This window comes from Nipponia nippon, unplaced genomic scaffold (genome assembly GCF_047370975.1).
Source record: "Nipponia nippon isolate SJK-2023a ecotype South Korea unplaced genomic scaffold, ASM4737097v1 scaffold_5, whole genome shotgun sequence".
NCBI lineage: Eukaryota > Metazoa > Chordata > Aves > Pelecaniformes > Threskiornithidae > Nipponia > Nipponia nippon.
This window is the reverse complement of record NW_028262369.1, coordinates 46,124,167-46,141,237: the sequence shown is the minus strand read 5'-3', so window position 1 is coordinate 46,141,237 and position 17,071 is coordinate 46,124,167. Positions and strand designations below refer to the sequence as shown.

The window sequence follows — 17,071 nt, the reverse complement described above, 5'->3', positions numbered from 1 at the left end:
CAACACAGAGACAGGTAACGTCCTTAGATTTAAGGAATCTCAAAGTCCAGTACTTGACAGAAAGTGCTTTAAAAAAAAAAAAGACAATTGTATATTATTTGGCAGCAGGAATAATGCTTTTCAAGCACCTATTATTTTCCTGACACTCATTCCTGGTGGGTCATTCCATCGTATGATTGACTACTTGTTAAAACTAGCCTGAATATCCAGTAAGAATTTTTCTTCTGAGGCTTTCTTCAGGCTCTGCCTACTTATCTTTTTGATTTCTTTCTTAATATTCTAAATAAACCTTTCCTAGCGTTTTTAATTGGCATACCTCAGATATTTAGTCTCCTGCACTCCAGTTTTGCCACCTCTTGGCTGAGCTTATGAACCTGATCAGTTCCATCTTTTTCTATTGAATAATCTCTCTGGCCTTTTCATTTCTTGCTCGCTTTTCCCCAGCCCAGCAACACGTTATGCAGCCTGGAACCAAACGTAGGCCTCACTTTGCCCTACTCTTCCTGTTGTTGAAAAACCAGTAATCTTCATTTCCCTGATATAGACGGAAACTGCTGTGTATCTCCTGATATACATCCTAATGCTAGTTCTATGTGTCTAGCACACCCTGGCATTACAGTTGATCCTGTTTCCTAAAGAGACTTATTTCTTGCATATGCACATACATCCAATGTCAAAGACAACCACTAATGAAAGTAGAGTTTAATGTGGGGTCTAAGTGATAACCATGCACAAACCTTGATGAAATCAAAGGTATTGCACACACTAAAATGACAGCAGAACTTTGCTCATCTTCTTAAGAATTTGATTGTCCATCTCAGGAGCTACTTAACAGTACATGCTTTTTAGCATTGTATTGTATAAGCCTACATCATTTTGGTTGAATTACAGTCAAATTGCAAAGTGAAGCAGATGCACAACTTTTCCAGAAACAGAAATGAATTTTCTTCAAATCTACACATCATACAGTTATCACTAATCTGGAGAAAGTGCTTAACAAGCAGACAGTAAAGAGAAGACTTGTGCTATGGGACTAATATGTTTGTTTTCCTCAATACATTCTAATTTATGGAATATTTAAGGTCAAATGTCAAGCGATAAACAAAATGACTCAATTTAACAGGTCAATGTTTTACTCCACAGATTATTTCAAAAACAACCTTAATAATCTCACAATTGTGAACCCCATTAAAATCCAGTTTATTGGAAATGCAGTAAATTATACAACCAAACATTTAAAAGGCATTACTTCTCTTTTCCCCCCATAACAGAGGAACTCAGGAGTGACATTGGAGAAGCTGGAGGAGTTCAGTCAGAAATAGCACATGGGCAGGTAGTTCTGAACCATATGCATGTATGTATAGATGCGTGTACACACACACATATATGTGCTAATACACACACATATATATAGATATCTGTGCAAACATATACATAATAGGTGCTTCAGGGTACTCTATTGCTCTGCTTATATAAAGCCTTTCTGTGGTCACTAATTAAAAAGGTCCACAACTTTCATCTTTTCTATTTTGAAGTGCACAGTTTTCTGGCTGGGTTGTTTTGTGGTAAGAATGAAGATTTGTCTTTGTTCCTTTCTGCAAGATTTGCAGCATGCCATGTGTATACTTGTTAATAAGCAGTTTATGTTGGTCTTCATTACTAATTAATTATTTTAATTGCATGGCTTCTGACAGTGGGAAATATGTAATGTTTGCATGCTAAACCTGTATATATTTGTTATGCAAGGAGTATTGACCTGGCTGCTCACGGCTTGGATAAGTGCACTCTGCACTGGGTTAAAAACTGGCTGGATGGCCAAGCCCAGAGGGTTGTGGTTAATGGAGTCAAATCCAGTTGGCAGCTGGTCACGAGTGGTGTTCCCCAGGGCTCAGTGTTGGGGCTGGGCCTGTTCAATATCTTCATTGATGATCTGGATGAGGGGATTGAGTGCACCCTCAGTAAGTTTGCAGACGACACCAAGTTGGGTGGAAATGTTGATCTGCTGGAGGGTAGGAAGGCCCTACAGAGGGACCTGGACAGGCTGGATCGATGGGCCGGGGCCAACTGTATGAGATTCAACAAGGCTCAGTGCCAGGTCCTGCACTTGGGTCACAACAACCCCATGCAATGCTCCAGGCTTGGGGAGGAGTGGCTGGAGAGCTGCGTGGCAGAAAGGGACCTGGGGGTGTTGGCTGACAGCCACCTGAACATGAGCCAGTAGTGTGCTCAGGTGGCCAAGAAGGCCAATGGCATCTTGGCTTGTATCAGGAATAGTGTGGCCAGCAGGACCAGGGAGGTGATCGTCCCCCTGTACTCAGCACTGGTGAGGCCGCACCTCTAGTACCGTGTTCAGTTTTGGGCCCCTCACTACAAGGACATCGAGGTGCTGGAGCATGTCCAAAGAAGGGCAATGAAGTTGGTGAAGGGTCTAGAGCACAAGTCTGATGAGGAGCAGCTGAGGGAAGTGGGGTTGTTTAGTCTGGAGAAGAGGAGGCTGAGGGGAGACTTTATTGCTCTCTGCAACTACCTGAAGGGAGGTTGTAAGGAGGTGGGGGTCGGTCTCTTCTCCCTAGTAACAAGCGATAGGACAAGAGGAAACAGCCTCAAGCTGTTCCAGGGGAAGTTTAGGTTGGATATTAGGAAAAACTTCTTCACCGAAAGGGTAGTCAGGCATTGGAAGAGGCTGCCCAGGGAGGTGGTTGAGTCTCCATCCCTGGAGGTATTTAAAAGAAGGGTAGACATGGTGCTTGAGGACATAGTTTAGTGGTGGACTTGGCAGTGATAGGTTAACGGTTGGACTCGATGATCTTAAGGATCTTTTCCAACCTTAAGGATTCTATGATTCTATATTCAGGTAAAAAGTCAAGATGCATGAGTAAATTTATTTGAAATTAAAGTATGCAGGCTGCTGTTATCTTGCTATGGCATTAAATATAAATGGTATAATTCCATTCATTACATCGTTCTTGTAGAGGTTACAGTTTTTATATAGCTTAGCTGCCCTGTTTTTACGCTCACAGATTTTTACACACCTTTGTAATTCCATTTCTCATCCGCAAATAACCCACAGCAGTGGGATAGCATTCTCGTTCACCCTCGGTAAAGGGATTTAATTGGTAAACTGCTATTTGTATTACCCCCCAAAAAAGTATAAGCTGCCCTAATATGTGAAAATATGCAATTTGTTTGAACTAACATCAGCATTTTAGTACCAGCAGAGCTCTGAGAAAACTAAGAGCCCTTTGAGGACTAAGGTCTCTGTACTCCTTCTGTACCTATTAGCCAGTAGAGGGAGCATGAACTACTATGTATGTGTAGCATCTGCTACACATTAGCGAAATCTAGTTTTAGCTGATATTTCAACGCAGTCATTAGAACCTGATCTGGAAGATGTTGTTTTTCAAAGACTTTGTGATGAACGCTGTTTGCTAGGCCAAATTCTTAACATGAGTTTTTAGCTTTTGCACTACACAGTTTGATTAGCAGAATCTTGCACATGAAGTTCAGGGATATTAGTCTTTGGCCAGTCATGCAAAGTCCACTTGGAGCTGTTAGAGCTATGGAAAAAACAAGCACTATGGCTTTAAGTAAAGAAGAGTAATTTGATGACCCAGATCAGGGCTATTCCTAGTTAAAATCTGTTAGTGCTTTGGAGGCTTGGCTTTCACACAAGAAGCATAGCATAATTTTCCATCACAAAGTATTGTGTTTTGCCAGTTATGCCAGTGGTCAGGCTGATGGAGCTATTGGGGTGAAAGGAGGCAGAGGAATTCCTGTCCTGCTAAAGGCTAAGCACCCACAATGAATTTTGCACACTCACTTGACAAAAAATATGTGTTTGACCCAAGCACTGTGCAAAATATTCGTGTTTTCCTCTTGATCCTTAAAATACCAGTGAAGGACTATTTCAGACCTTTACATAAGGTTCCCATAATGCCAGTGGCATAAATGACATCAGTTTTTAAAGCATAAAAGGCACCTCATCTAGGCTCAGAAACGTCAGTAGTAATTACAAACTTTGTTTTCAAGTATAATCAATTCTTTATTTATGGTGTGAAATGTTTTTTACCCTTTTGAACTTTCGCTATTCTAAGCCAAGCAATATTGTTGGCATGTTCCTTTAAAAATAATTGCTTCTGGACTGAGAAATTGAATGTCAAGTTCCAACTTGATGTAAATTAAATGGGTTACATTAATAGTCTGGCCTGTGGTAGAAGTGAGTGTTTTGATTCTGGGTTTGACTTCAGGACATGACCTCTTGATCACACAGGTCAGCACAGATGGGAAATATTGAAGAGGTACCCTAGGTTGACGTCGGGAAGAAAGTGTCTTGTACTGATGTATCACAAACTGTCTGATCCATTAAACAGAAGCAATGTCAGACTCCACAGAGAATAAAGCTTAGTTGTCATAGGTCATTATGCTCTTCAGGAAAAAAAAAAAAAAAAAAGAGTTGGAAGGAAAATCACAATGATGGAAATCCTGAGGGCTGTCATGTACACATAATCTTCTAAACCTTCCTGAATTAACACTGCCAAGCCTATATACAGGGGGAATGGAGTAGAGAACCAAATATTCTTAACTTTTACAGTACAAGTATGTCTCGGATTTCTCACCTGTACCGGTTTTAAAGGATTATTTAACAACATAGAGCATTTTAAATTTAAAACCAGGATATCTATACAGCTAAGCCTCACACTTATGTGACCAGGTCTTAAGAAGAATTGCATGCATGAGAGCAGTCATATTCGCAAGATCAGGCAATATATAGTTCTTCAAGGGGAAGGAACAGGTGAATTGGGAAGAAGTTTAAATGTGTTTTTTTCTTTGAAATGCTATTGAAATTTTCTTTCATTTCAACTTCTGAGCAACCCCATCTCTCTCAGCCTGTCATGACAGATTTTCCAATCCCTTAATCATCTTTCCAATCCCTTAATCATCTTCATGGCCCTTTGCTGGACCTGCGCCAGTACTTCCACTTTTTTCTTGTAGCTGGGGAGCCCAGACCTGGACTTGATGTGGTCTCACCAGTGCTGAGTAGAGGTGAAGAGTCACCTCCCTTGACCTGCTGGCAACATGCTTCCTAATACAGCCCAGGAGGCTGTTGGCCCTCTTTGCTGCAAGGTCACACTGCTGGTTCATGTCCAACTTGTGCACCAGCATGGCAAAGCTGCTTTCCAGCCAGTCATCCCCCAGCATGTACTGGTGGATGGGGTTATTTGTCCCCAGGTGCAGGGCTTTGCAAATCCCTTTGCAGAACTTCATGGAGGTCCTGAAGACTGCCCATTTCTCCAGCCTGTTGAGGTCCCTCTGAAAGGCAGCACAACTCTCTGGGGTATAAACAACTCTTCTCAATTTTGTATACACATATGTATACATATATACAATTCCAATTTTAATCCACCATCAAAAAAAACCCAAACAACTGATCACTTTAATGCTTTTGTTCAATTGGACTCAGGGGTTTCATACTTTGCTGGCAATTAATTACCACTGATGAGTCCCAGGTCTAAGGTCTTCTCAAGGACATAAAAAGTATGTTTGTACCCTGAGTAATAAAAATAAGCTTGTAAAATGAGCACCAAAATTAACTTTATGTGATATACTACATAAAAGCTCTTACATGAATTGTTCCCTGTAGCATCTAGCTCTTAATCATTCAGTGTTTGCTAATAGGAGGAACAAGTGATAAAGCCTAGTATTTTTATGTCTGCTCATTTACACTGAAATAAACTCTGAGGTGACTACAGTAAGGCACAACCTGCTTCTGTTTAGGTACTCTGACTGGGTTTTTTTTCAGGTATCAGGAGAATTTCAAAGAAGTTAAGCTCACCTTTTACTGATCACCTGGGTGCTGACCCCTTTTAAAAAAAATGTTTGAATTAAGTTAGAAAATGACTTCTGCTGATTGAATAGGAAGATATGGATTAAGGAAAGCACGCTCCTTCCCTAGCTGACAATGAACTTTACACTTTCAATAAACAGTCTCAGACAGAAGAAAAGCAGCCTAGTATAGTCAGCTAATTTGTACTGATAATTAACTGCTGGAAATAGATTTGGTGGATCTGATTCAGATTGCTCTCCCACCGCTGTAATTCTTTGAGTCTGGCTGTGTTAACAACTATTACACAGAATCACTATTACAGAGAATCATAATGATCAATATAGTTATGGCTGTAGTCACTGTCCTAGGGGCACTATTTTTTCATAAGAAAGAGGGTTCAGAATCTGTTATTAGTCTTGTTTGTGAGACCAGAACATCACGTTCAATCATTACCTATAGTAACAAATAAAGAAAACTATTTAAATGCTGTACTGCAAATATGTCTGCACAGCTACAGAAGTTAACTGTAGCATATAAAGACATATAAAAATCAGACTTAATTTAGGTAAATCGCATATGCATACTATGGCCCAGGAAATCCCACAATAAAACAGCCAGAAGTCCATGGCAAGCACACACAATCCCGTCTGAAGTCCATGCTATCCCATTGCCATTGGGATTGTTATGTGACCTAGCGAAAGTGCAGCTAGTTTCAGTCTCACGCTTCCCCACTTCAAGATCTGTTAAGCATATGAAACCTTGGATAAACAAAGCCATCACTTGGATGAGTTTTCACAGTGCAAAAGAACATGGGAAGGAACAAGAGAAATGAACACCACTGCTGAAGTCAAAAGAGGTATAATCTTCTGTCATTCCCATTGATACGGATTTTGATTGAAAGGTCACAATCCAAAGTCTAAGGTCTTCTGCATCTACATCTGCTTTATAGCAAGTCACAGCTATTTACACAGGAAAGAAGACATACATCAGGTAGAGTAATTGCCTTATAAAAAATTGTAGAAGTGGATAGTTCAGGGTAAGAGACTTGTTTTTCTGTATTTAAAGTGATAATAAATTATGTATAAATATATACTGTAGGAATAGAGAAGTGTAATTATACACAGCTTAAATAGAGATCATATTCATGCTATTTATACAGCTGTGCTATGCACAGCTCAAAATACACTCAGCATAAACATGTTATGTATGTTCACGCACTCATATTTTTCTATTCTCAGGTCTCCGTTCTCAGTTAAGCTCTATAGGCCCTATTAAAACTATGATTTTCTAGCCTACTAGCTTTTTCAGTTTTATTTCAATATGGACTGACAATGAAGTTATGTAAATATAGTCACTTTTGTACGCTGTGGTGATTCACATTGGTTTTAACAAAAAGAGAAAATCTTGCAAATGACTGAATATTTTCAAAGCACCGTTTGCAGGGCAGAAGCCGTTTCACACTAGACAGCACAGTGGCTGTGCTTGCCTACCTCAGTTAAAACAAATAGGAAGCAGCGAACAAGAGACAAGGTAGAAAATCCCTTTTAGGGGAGACTAGACACAGTATACATTTCTCAATGGATGTGTTCATCAACAGCAAGCACTCTTTTAAAGCCCTTAAGTGTTTGTAGGACTGCAAATTAATTTGTTTTCCAATTCCAAAGTGAATCATATGCTCCAAACAGATTTTCAAGTCAATGAAACATGACCTTGTATGATCTAATTAAACAACTCAAAGGTATTGGTTGTTTTAAGATCCCTCTGGATATACTTCAGTTCAAATGCACACACATCATCCGTATGTACAAGCTCATAAATCTACAAAAAATGCAAATCAGATCATTAATGCTTTGAATTTGACAGTCTTACCACAATTTTCTAAAAGGTAAAACACAAAAAAATCCTGAATTATGTATACTCTTTTTACAACTTAAAGAACGCACAAAAAACATACCGGAAGCAGAACACCAAATATCTTTCTTTGGCTTCCAAATATCTGGTCCATATTCAGGTATAAACTAATCAAATTCTTGGAAACCTACTATTCCAATTTCTTCTCTGAGTGATGTCCTGACCCTTTGAATGGAGCATTGGACAAGATAACCTTCAAAGGTCCCTTTCAATCTCAATTTTTCTGTGATTCTATCTTTTTGTGAATTGACTTCTCTGCTCATGACTGCACATGACTATCTTTATTTTATTACAAAAAAATCTGTAACTGTTTTTTTCTAAATTTTTTTCAGTCTTTCGGTTTTGGCGTTGCTTCTGTGGTTTCCTTTCTCCACTCTCAGTTTTAGCTCAGACCTCTGTGTAGACCTTATTTCTGATCTGCAGTCTTTCTAAGCATCCCTCACATTTCCTATGTAGGTTAATGGTCATACACATACACACTCGCTCCTCTTACTACCCATAAATGCCTGTGTGTCCAACAAGAACGCTGTCTCAAATGCCAACATAAGTATCTTGGGGGCACCATTGATTCCTGTATTTTCTTTCCCTTTATATTGAATTCCCATTCACATTTTTCTCTACTTTTTCATCAGTTTAATCTCCAAAATCTTACCCACTATTTTGTCTTTTTTCTTAATGGTATCCTTCATAAATCACCTTTCTCCACTTTGACCTGTCACACTCTGTAATTGTGCTCTCCCTCCTCTCATCGACCCTTCCTAGCTCATATCAACAATATGGGCATAGCTACATACACCTTAGTGCAGCCAGAAAACCCACTCAAGAAGGATGCTGCCTGGGAGAATGGGGCTGCCACCGTTTGATTTTCTTTCTTACCTCCATCAGTCAAATGCAACAGCAGCTGCCTTTTTTACCTATATATAAAGCTGACTCTAGAATTGGGGAAATGAAAGGAAAATGAGTGCCATACAGGGACATATTTCTTCACCAAGTTTTTCTTTACCCCAGATTCAGACCCTAATCCTACAATTGGATCCACATGGCTGGCTGTGTTAATCAAAATATGGGATGAAGGTGTAGGCTACAAGCAACAGTTTTGCCATGCTGCCCTTCTAGGACATGGCCCCTTGCCATTCGCAGGCTATATGTGTCTGACCTCTGGCTGCGCCGCTCACACAACTTTGCCTAAGGAGCACTCACAGTCTGCAGAGCAGGCTCATGAAAAAGGCTGGCTGATCTACCCGGAAGCTGAAGCCAATGCTTAGCTCAGTCGGCTGTTTCCAATATTTATAAACTAAAATAAACACACCAGATCTCACTAAACAACTAATCACCTACAGCATGTACATGATTTTCTTTTTTTTTTTTTTTTCAAATGAAAACTATTTTAGGTGTGACAAAACACGTGAAACAAGTGCAAAAACATTTCCAAGTACTTTTGCTCTCAGAAAACGTTTAATGATTGAAGAGATTAAGGGACTGGGGGTTTTCACGACTTTAAAAAAATCCATTTTTACTGAAAATTCAAACTAGTCCATGAAGCTTCAGGCCAGCACCATTTAAAAAGATTGAGTTGCAGCATGCCATTCTTAATGTAGCACATTATGAATTCCATATCCCTCAGCTAGAGTGACATGTTTAATGATTAAGCCAAGTCACTCAACTCTATTTCTATTTTTAATTTTTTTTCCTAGCCAGTATTAACTTTATATGTACATTTCAAATGGAAAGAGGGAAAATAGCAGAATAGTGGATTTGTCTGCAATAAAGGAATAACTAGCAAGGTCTTACGACTTTACAAAATTAGAGTTCTGTGTGAAAGGTATCATGTGCAAATTAGCCCAATGGTAGCAAATGCTTATTATCCTACTATTTTAAAGTACCCAGTTTTCCATGTGCTCCAGCTCTGCCCTTTACTCTGTCCTTCATTTTACACGAGCTTTTCCTGCTAAGACAGCAACAAAAATTGCCATACTAGATCAGATCACCGGTCACATTAAGTTCAATATCCAATATAAGCCAGTTCCTTACTGAAGAAAAATAGGAGAAGAAAAAAAAATCCATTTAAATACCCCTCACTTGCTCTACACTGATGTACATAACAGTAAAACCTCCTTCCTGACCTCCACGACAACTGATTTATGCCCAGAAGCATGAGTTTTAATTACGATGACATAGAGATGGTCAATTTATTTCCTTGCGCTTACTCACTCATGAATGTGCATTTCCTCCTTCCAGCAAAGAGTAATTATCTCTTTGCAATTATCAGCACAGATGTGGCAAAGTTAGAATTTTCATGATTGTCTGCTAAGGCGTGGAGCCCCAAAGAATATATGCTCTGCCAGATTTTTCCGCTGGCCTCAGGATTAATGAGTCCCTTGAAAAAAGTTGTTTCTGCCTGCGGTAGGATTTTGTAACAGACATTTCCAAAACTGTAAAATATAGGTGGAGGAAGCGTTATTGCAAACTCTTTGTCTTCATCTTCCATAAAGCATATTCTAAAGGGTATGCTACAATTTGTTTTTCTCCAAGGTTTACTGCTACTTGCATTTTATACCTATATGTGTATAGATACATATATGTGCATGTATAGTTTGACACATCTACATGTCTACAGCTGGGAATTATTTTATTCAAGGAAACCATAGAAACATGGAAAAATAGAATTGGAAGGGACAGACATGCAGGTCTCATTTGGGCTATCTATGTGTCTAAGATACAGCTGACTTTTGTCACACTGCACTTTTGTCTCTAACCTGTTTTTAAGGATCCAAAACAGACCTCATGGCTCCCAGTGGATATCTTATGCCAAGGCTTTGTTGCCTTGTTATCATTAGAAATATTTTCCTAAAGTGTGACCCGGATCTTCCTTGGTACAGGTCAAACCCATGACTTCTTCACTTGTTTACTACGGTCTCAGGGAACAGTGTGCTCTCTTTTTTGTACTGAAAGACTGTTACCTTGTCCCATTTCCTCTGCTTGTCTTTCAACTGAACAGTCCTACTTTTTTAGTCTCTCCTTACAAGCCATATTTTCTACACCTGTGATTATTCTCATTGCTCTCCAATGAATTCTTCCCAATTGATCCAAGTCTTCCTTGTAGTGCAGAACTAAAAGTGGACTCAGTATTCCTGATAAGGCATGACCAAGGCTTTGTAAACTGGAACTATTGTTCCATCCGATTCCTGGTTATTCTGGCCTGAGACTATAGAAACTGAATGAGTCCTTCCAGAATTGAATCCAATATTTTTCAGACCATTTCTCCGATTTCTTATGTTCACCTATAAAGGTAATTTTGTCTTTAACACAATCAAAAGTTTCACTTAACCCTGCTTTATCAGACAACTTAATAAGCAAACTTTCTATACTATCATTCACATCTTTTATGAAAGCAGCAACCAGAGCAAACCCGGGACAATCCCAAACCATACTCAATAGAGCCTCCCAGTTTGACAGGGAACCTCTGACAATTACTTTCTGGGCAGGATTACCCACTTTATGGCAGTTTCACATAGATTTTTCTCCTTGGTTTGTATATGAAAATGTTATTACAGACAACATCAAACCCTTACTGTAATTAGAGTAACTACCACCTTCTGTAATGCACTTGTTCTTGACAGGTTTGTTCAAAACACCCGCTAGTGGTTCTGACATGGCTTCAGGCAGTCTGCTAAATATCCTGGTATGAAGTTCCACTGTCTCAGAGTGTCATCAACTCCATGTTTTCACTGAGCTGTAATAGTGTATGCCTATCCCAAATTATTGACAATGTGTATGTTCATAATCTTACCCCAGAACATTTATCAGGGTCATATTGCAAAAGGACTGACAATTACCAAGACCCTCTAACTTTATCTTGTTATTTGCAAAATAAAAATGCATATTAAACTTCAAGCTGTAGCACGAGACATCTGATAAGCGCTACTAAAAAAGTACATGCATACTAACTTATCGGCATGAACTTTATTTAACTTAAAGCTTCCTTACTTACCTTTCAAAGAATCTGGAAGACATTCTTACCCCATAGTATTTGAATTTATTATAGGAAAAATCACCCAATGCCTGTATCAGAGGCTGGAAGGAGAAGCAGCTATCTGAGAATTGCCATAAAAGCAATTGTGAACTGTAGATTAAATGCATCCAAAATTGCATTCTGCATACAAGTCTTTTAGTGAACCTAGAAACAAATTTGACACAAGGTCAGGAATTTCCTAATTAATAAATAAATGAGTTGAGGGAGAAGAAGGAACTGAAAAACACGTTTGCCAAGAATCAACATTTTGGGGAGGACAGGCTGAGAGAGACTTCAGGATCCATTGTCAGAGTTTTAAAATGGGAATCTGCCAAAACAAAGATCTGAATCCACAGTTTGCCATATGCTCGTTGGATGGTATAAATACCAACCCAGGAAAAGACTCTCTTGCTTTATAATTATTTCACTAATTACACAAAGAGATATTGCTCTAGCAATATTTTAAGCAATTAATCATGTGAATAAATTATAATGAAAAGGAAAAAAAAATCTGCTGCTTAAATCATCACAGAAATAAGTAGTTCAATCTCCTGAACTCTATTTTCCTCTCATTAAATTAGGTCCAAATCAAAATGTCTTGTTCAAGAGCTGAAGAAAGAAAATGTTTTAGTAAATTATTTTTTCCTGTCTTTAGCACGCTCAAAAAACTACAGACATAAGTCTCCCATAAGTAGTACAACGAGAGCCAACGAAACAAAAATACTTTATAAAATAAAGAAACGAGATACAATTTCAGGTCTTTTCTTTCTGCTTATTGAGATGTACAGTTTCTCTGAATGACAGTGACTGTGAAAGAGTTGATCTGGGCTAACAAACCTCTTGAAAATGAAAGAAAATATGGTCTTAAAAACCATCACCTTGTAAAACAAGAAGTGACAAATCAATTTTGAACAGATCCTAAAAACATGCCTTTCTGTGAAACATAATCAAAGTTTAGTGTGAGCACACTTGGACAGAACATGCTGAAAAAAGAATTGAAGTAGAATACATATCTATTGCGTAAGCAGTTTAATGAGTCTTACTTTAAGCCTTTTTGATCTGGCTTGGGCAAAATACTCCACCAGACTACATCAGCAGGTACAGAAGGGGAGCAAGCTAATCCTGGAAAGGAAGCCTTTATACTAAGAACTGTTTTGAATTTTACAGAAACTTACTTTGTGGACTGCTTAAGTGCTAAATGATCTTTTTTCTTCAGAAAAAGATGGTTGCAACTAGGATACAGGTTTACACCATTTTAATGACAATGTTTACAGGTAAATATTTTCTTTTTGTGAAATTATATATGCACTTAGACTGTACTGAACATGTAGTATCTATCCAGACTGCTTGCTTGTACTTGCTTGATATTTATATAGTGTCAAGGAACTGGAAAGGCAGAAGGCTGTAAATAGATTTCTAACCAAAGGTGTGTATCTGAAGTGTAACTTGGATAATACTTTTATAATTCTTTAATCAAAATGAAAAGTAGTGGTGTTCAGCAGAATTATGCTTGAATAATTGCTTTTGTCATCCTGCTTCTGCAGGAAACCTTTGCTGCTAAATTTGAAACAGATATAGTTGAATTAAGAGGTTAACAGTTAGAAAATAGCTGCCCTATAGTAATAACATGTAAGTGAAAAAAGGAGACAGGTATGAGTGGTGTTATCAAACTGAGGCAAAGGAGCTGTCTCATCTCTGTTTTGAATAAAACTTCACAGGAGGAAAAAGTAATCATTATCTATAAAAATATTCACATTATCTGGAATTTTAGGTAGGTGTGTGATATATTTAGAAGAGAAAATGCTGAATGATTTTACTTTACTTTTTACTTTAAAAACACAAATATGTTTAGCTGTGCTAATGCATGTAACCACTGAAAAGAAAATAATAGTTCCCCTTGCACTTGTTTTTGGTATGACTTTCATCTTTTGAGAATATTTTTTTTTTTTACATGCTGAACTTCTCCAACCTGAGCTATTTGAACTGCTTATACAGTTCTATAAATATTGACTAATCCTTTTATCTAGTGTGCTTTTATCTTGAGTGACAATGGTCTTTGCTTGTATAGAAATTGGCAGATAACAAGCAATAACAACACCGCTTGTAAGAACAGCTGATTTTTTTATTCTTGATATGAAAAAATGGCTTATTATTTGTCTTTTGGTGTGACCTATATTTATGGTTGTGCTAATCTTATTCTGCAATAGTAGGCATATAGATGTAAGTGTATACATGTGTGTATATATATATACACACAACCCTGCAAAATAGTTATTTTGCAACATATTATTTCTGTCATTACTTTAAAAATAAGCATTGTATTCAGACACTGAAATACTTATGAAATCACACGTATTTAAGTGGCTCTATGATAGTCACTTTGCATTTAGTAACTGATATCATTCATTTTCTATAGGCAAGGAATACACTAACAATAATCTGTATACCTCCTCATAAAACTCATTTTATTTCTTTGTTAGACATTGATGCTTTTGTTATCAAATGTGTTATCTAACTTTAAAGGTAGAAACACATGATTTCCAAAGAAGTTTAGCATTCTCATGAAACCATTTCATTAATTTTACGTCTAATTTGATGAAGTAGAGAACAACGCAGACACTAAACATTACTGTAAAGTTGGGTTCAGTTTATGCACCTGTTTCATCCTTTCCAGAGACAAGTCACTATTGCAAGGTATGACTCAGACCACAAGCTACAAGGCAAAGGTGATGCCTCGCAGGTGCTGTGGGATAATAAACTAATATACACAGAGTCATCATGCATTACTGAAAATGCAGGAACTAAGTATCTAGATTTTTTCCATGAAAGGTTTTATAGAGGCTCCCAGTCTATAAATCCTTAAGCACACTCTGACCACTCTGAAGCCCTGTGACAAGGCTAAGTACATCCCTGATCCTACTGCTTCTAGGCTGTACTAATTTTTACCTCTGACACAAAAACCCCAGAGAGACCTGCATTTCTACAGCCGTCACATTAAGACTGAGTTGTATACAAGACCTGTGTACGCATTGTTCTCGATGTCAAAGCAGGGAAAGGAGCAATACCATGCAGGAGATGTACTAAAACATTGACCAAAACAGGAAACAGCTCACGGTAACTTCACTTTTCATATACTAGAAGAGCAAAAGCAGGACAAGTCGCTAACAGAGAAATTGCCACAAACTGGGCAGAGCAGACATCGTTCTGGCCCCCAGTCAGTAACAATTTGGGAAGTGCACTTCACTTTGAGAAAGTCAGTCCCAATGGGTCACGTTTCTGCCAGATGCCACTACACATTAAGGTATACATAGACATCTCACGTTGGAATAAATATGAGCCTGGCTGGAAAACAGAGAGAGACTGCTGCTGTAAAACCCCACTGCCAGATCAGGGAGATAGCACTAGCTGTGTTTGATAATCTGAAGCTTCAAGTGAAAACTATATGCTGTAATTGAAGACTGATGAGTGAGGAGGATCGCTGCGGAGAGGGCCTTTTATATACATGCTATGACCACTTCATTCTGGCTAATCTTTCAAACAAATCTCAACCAATTCTCAGTTCCCTTCTGGCTCTCCTGTAACTTACCGCTCTCTGAGATGGGTCTAGTTACAATTGTGATTGAATAAAGTGGACAGGCAAGGAATTAGCCTGAGTAACTACATTTATCTACTGCTGTTTGAAGGAATTCATTGTGGCTGTGTGCTGCTCTGTAATTTTCCATGAAAAATCGCTGTGTTTTGCTGTAAAAATAAAGCTCAATGGGAATTTGTATGTAAAGCTAGGTGTGGTGCTTGGTACCTAGCTGCAACTCTGTGAGTCTCAGCATACCTCATTATCTAATTTACAGGCAGCAGTTTTGTTGTGGGGACAGGCATAATTATGTCTATTAACTACTTTATGCTGATGATACTAGTTTGAAAACTAGCTGCAAAGTATTTCTTATTTTTCTCTAGAATAACTATGAAGGGAAGTGGAAATACTAGGATCTGCACTTAGCATGAGTTTTCAAAAGAAGTATTTGGATATTTTGACTGCTTCCAAGGGAGATAAGAAACAGATTTTCCCTGATCCATACATACATATCGGTCACTTGATTGCTCAAGGGAGACGTTACTATAATTACTGCTTTATAGATGAATGCCAGTGCAGAGGGATAAACAGATTAGTTTTACAAGAGGAACAGATTTGTTTTCCTTTGTGAAGTCTGATCCAGTAGACATACGTAGGTCACATCTATCAAATTACAGCGAAGCTGAGATGAGGAGATCTCCTTTTACCCAATATACCAGAAGCCAAGCATCATATGGAAGAAGAGGAAATATGAGTCTGTATTGCCCATCTTCTACGGAAGTGCTCTCACCACCAAGCTCTGAGACGTCTGAGAAAATACTTCTTTCATCTTTTCTTGCTTTATATTTTGTATATATGAGAGGTAAAGAAAGTTCCACTGTAGATACACAGTACCAGGAATATTCTGCTGGGACATACAGGTTCAAACCCCTCCAACAGCTTCTCTCAGATACTCACGTCCCAAGTGAACTCTCCTCACAGTATGAGACCATGGCTGATGGACCAGAAGTCACTGCTGCCTTGGTTTTGGAAGAATTGAGATCCGTTGTTCATTTTTGAATAACTGCAATATGCACCTAACCCTGAAATGGGGCAACTGCCCGCTCGTTGTGGGTGGGCTGAATCCCACTGCATCTTGCCCAGACCGCTGATAGGATACACGTTTAAGCTCTTCTTTAGATTTCTTATTGTCACACTGTGCAGCTCCCTGCTCACTCTGTGAATTTCATTCTTCAGATAGTCAGCTCGCTGTACATACATTTTGCAGGGATGTTCACCTACTTGCCAGTCTGTCCCACTATATCATATAGTACTTACTTATAAGTCCTGTGGCTCTCACTTGAAGATTGTTGCTCCAAGATGTTTCATATGGGACCAGGAATACTAGCCTGTAATTCTTCTACTGTTTGAATGAATGTGAAAGAGAAGGAAAGACCAGCAGACTGTACTCCAGCTCATCAACATACTGTATTATGAATATGAATTAAGCAACAACGCTTGGCTTTTTATATGTGATAAATAATTCAGTTCCTCTCAAAGCATTCTCGATTTCTACCACAGAATAGGTGGGAAACAATTACTTGATCACATCTTTTGGAGGTGATGTTTATCTCAATTTCATCACACTATCTATATCAAAACTGTCAATTTGTTTGGTTCTTTTCTCCAAAATGTGATTATTGCTAAGGTGTTTATATAATACTTTGCACAAGACAATCATGTCATGTGAATTGTATTTTTATATTTAGCATAT

General features: G+C 38.4%; 1 protein-coding gene across 1 annotated transcript in view; it reads left to right on the top strand.

The window, feature by feature from the left end:
* The window catches only part of CRB1 (crumbs cell polarity complex component 1), a 111,753-nt gene that overhangs the window by 51,590 nt on the left and 43,092 nt on the right, over nucleotides 1-17,071 (top strand). The gene's annotated exons all lie outside the window — the stretch shown is intronic.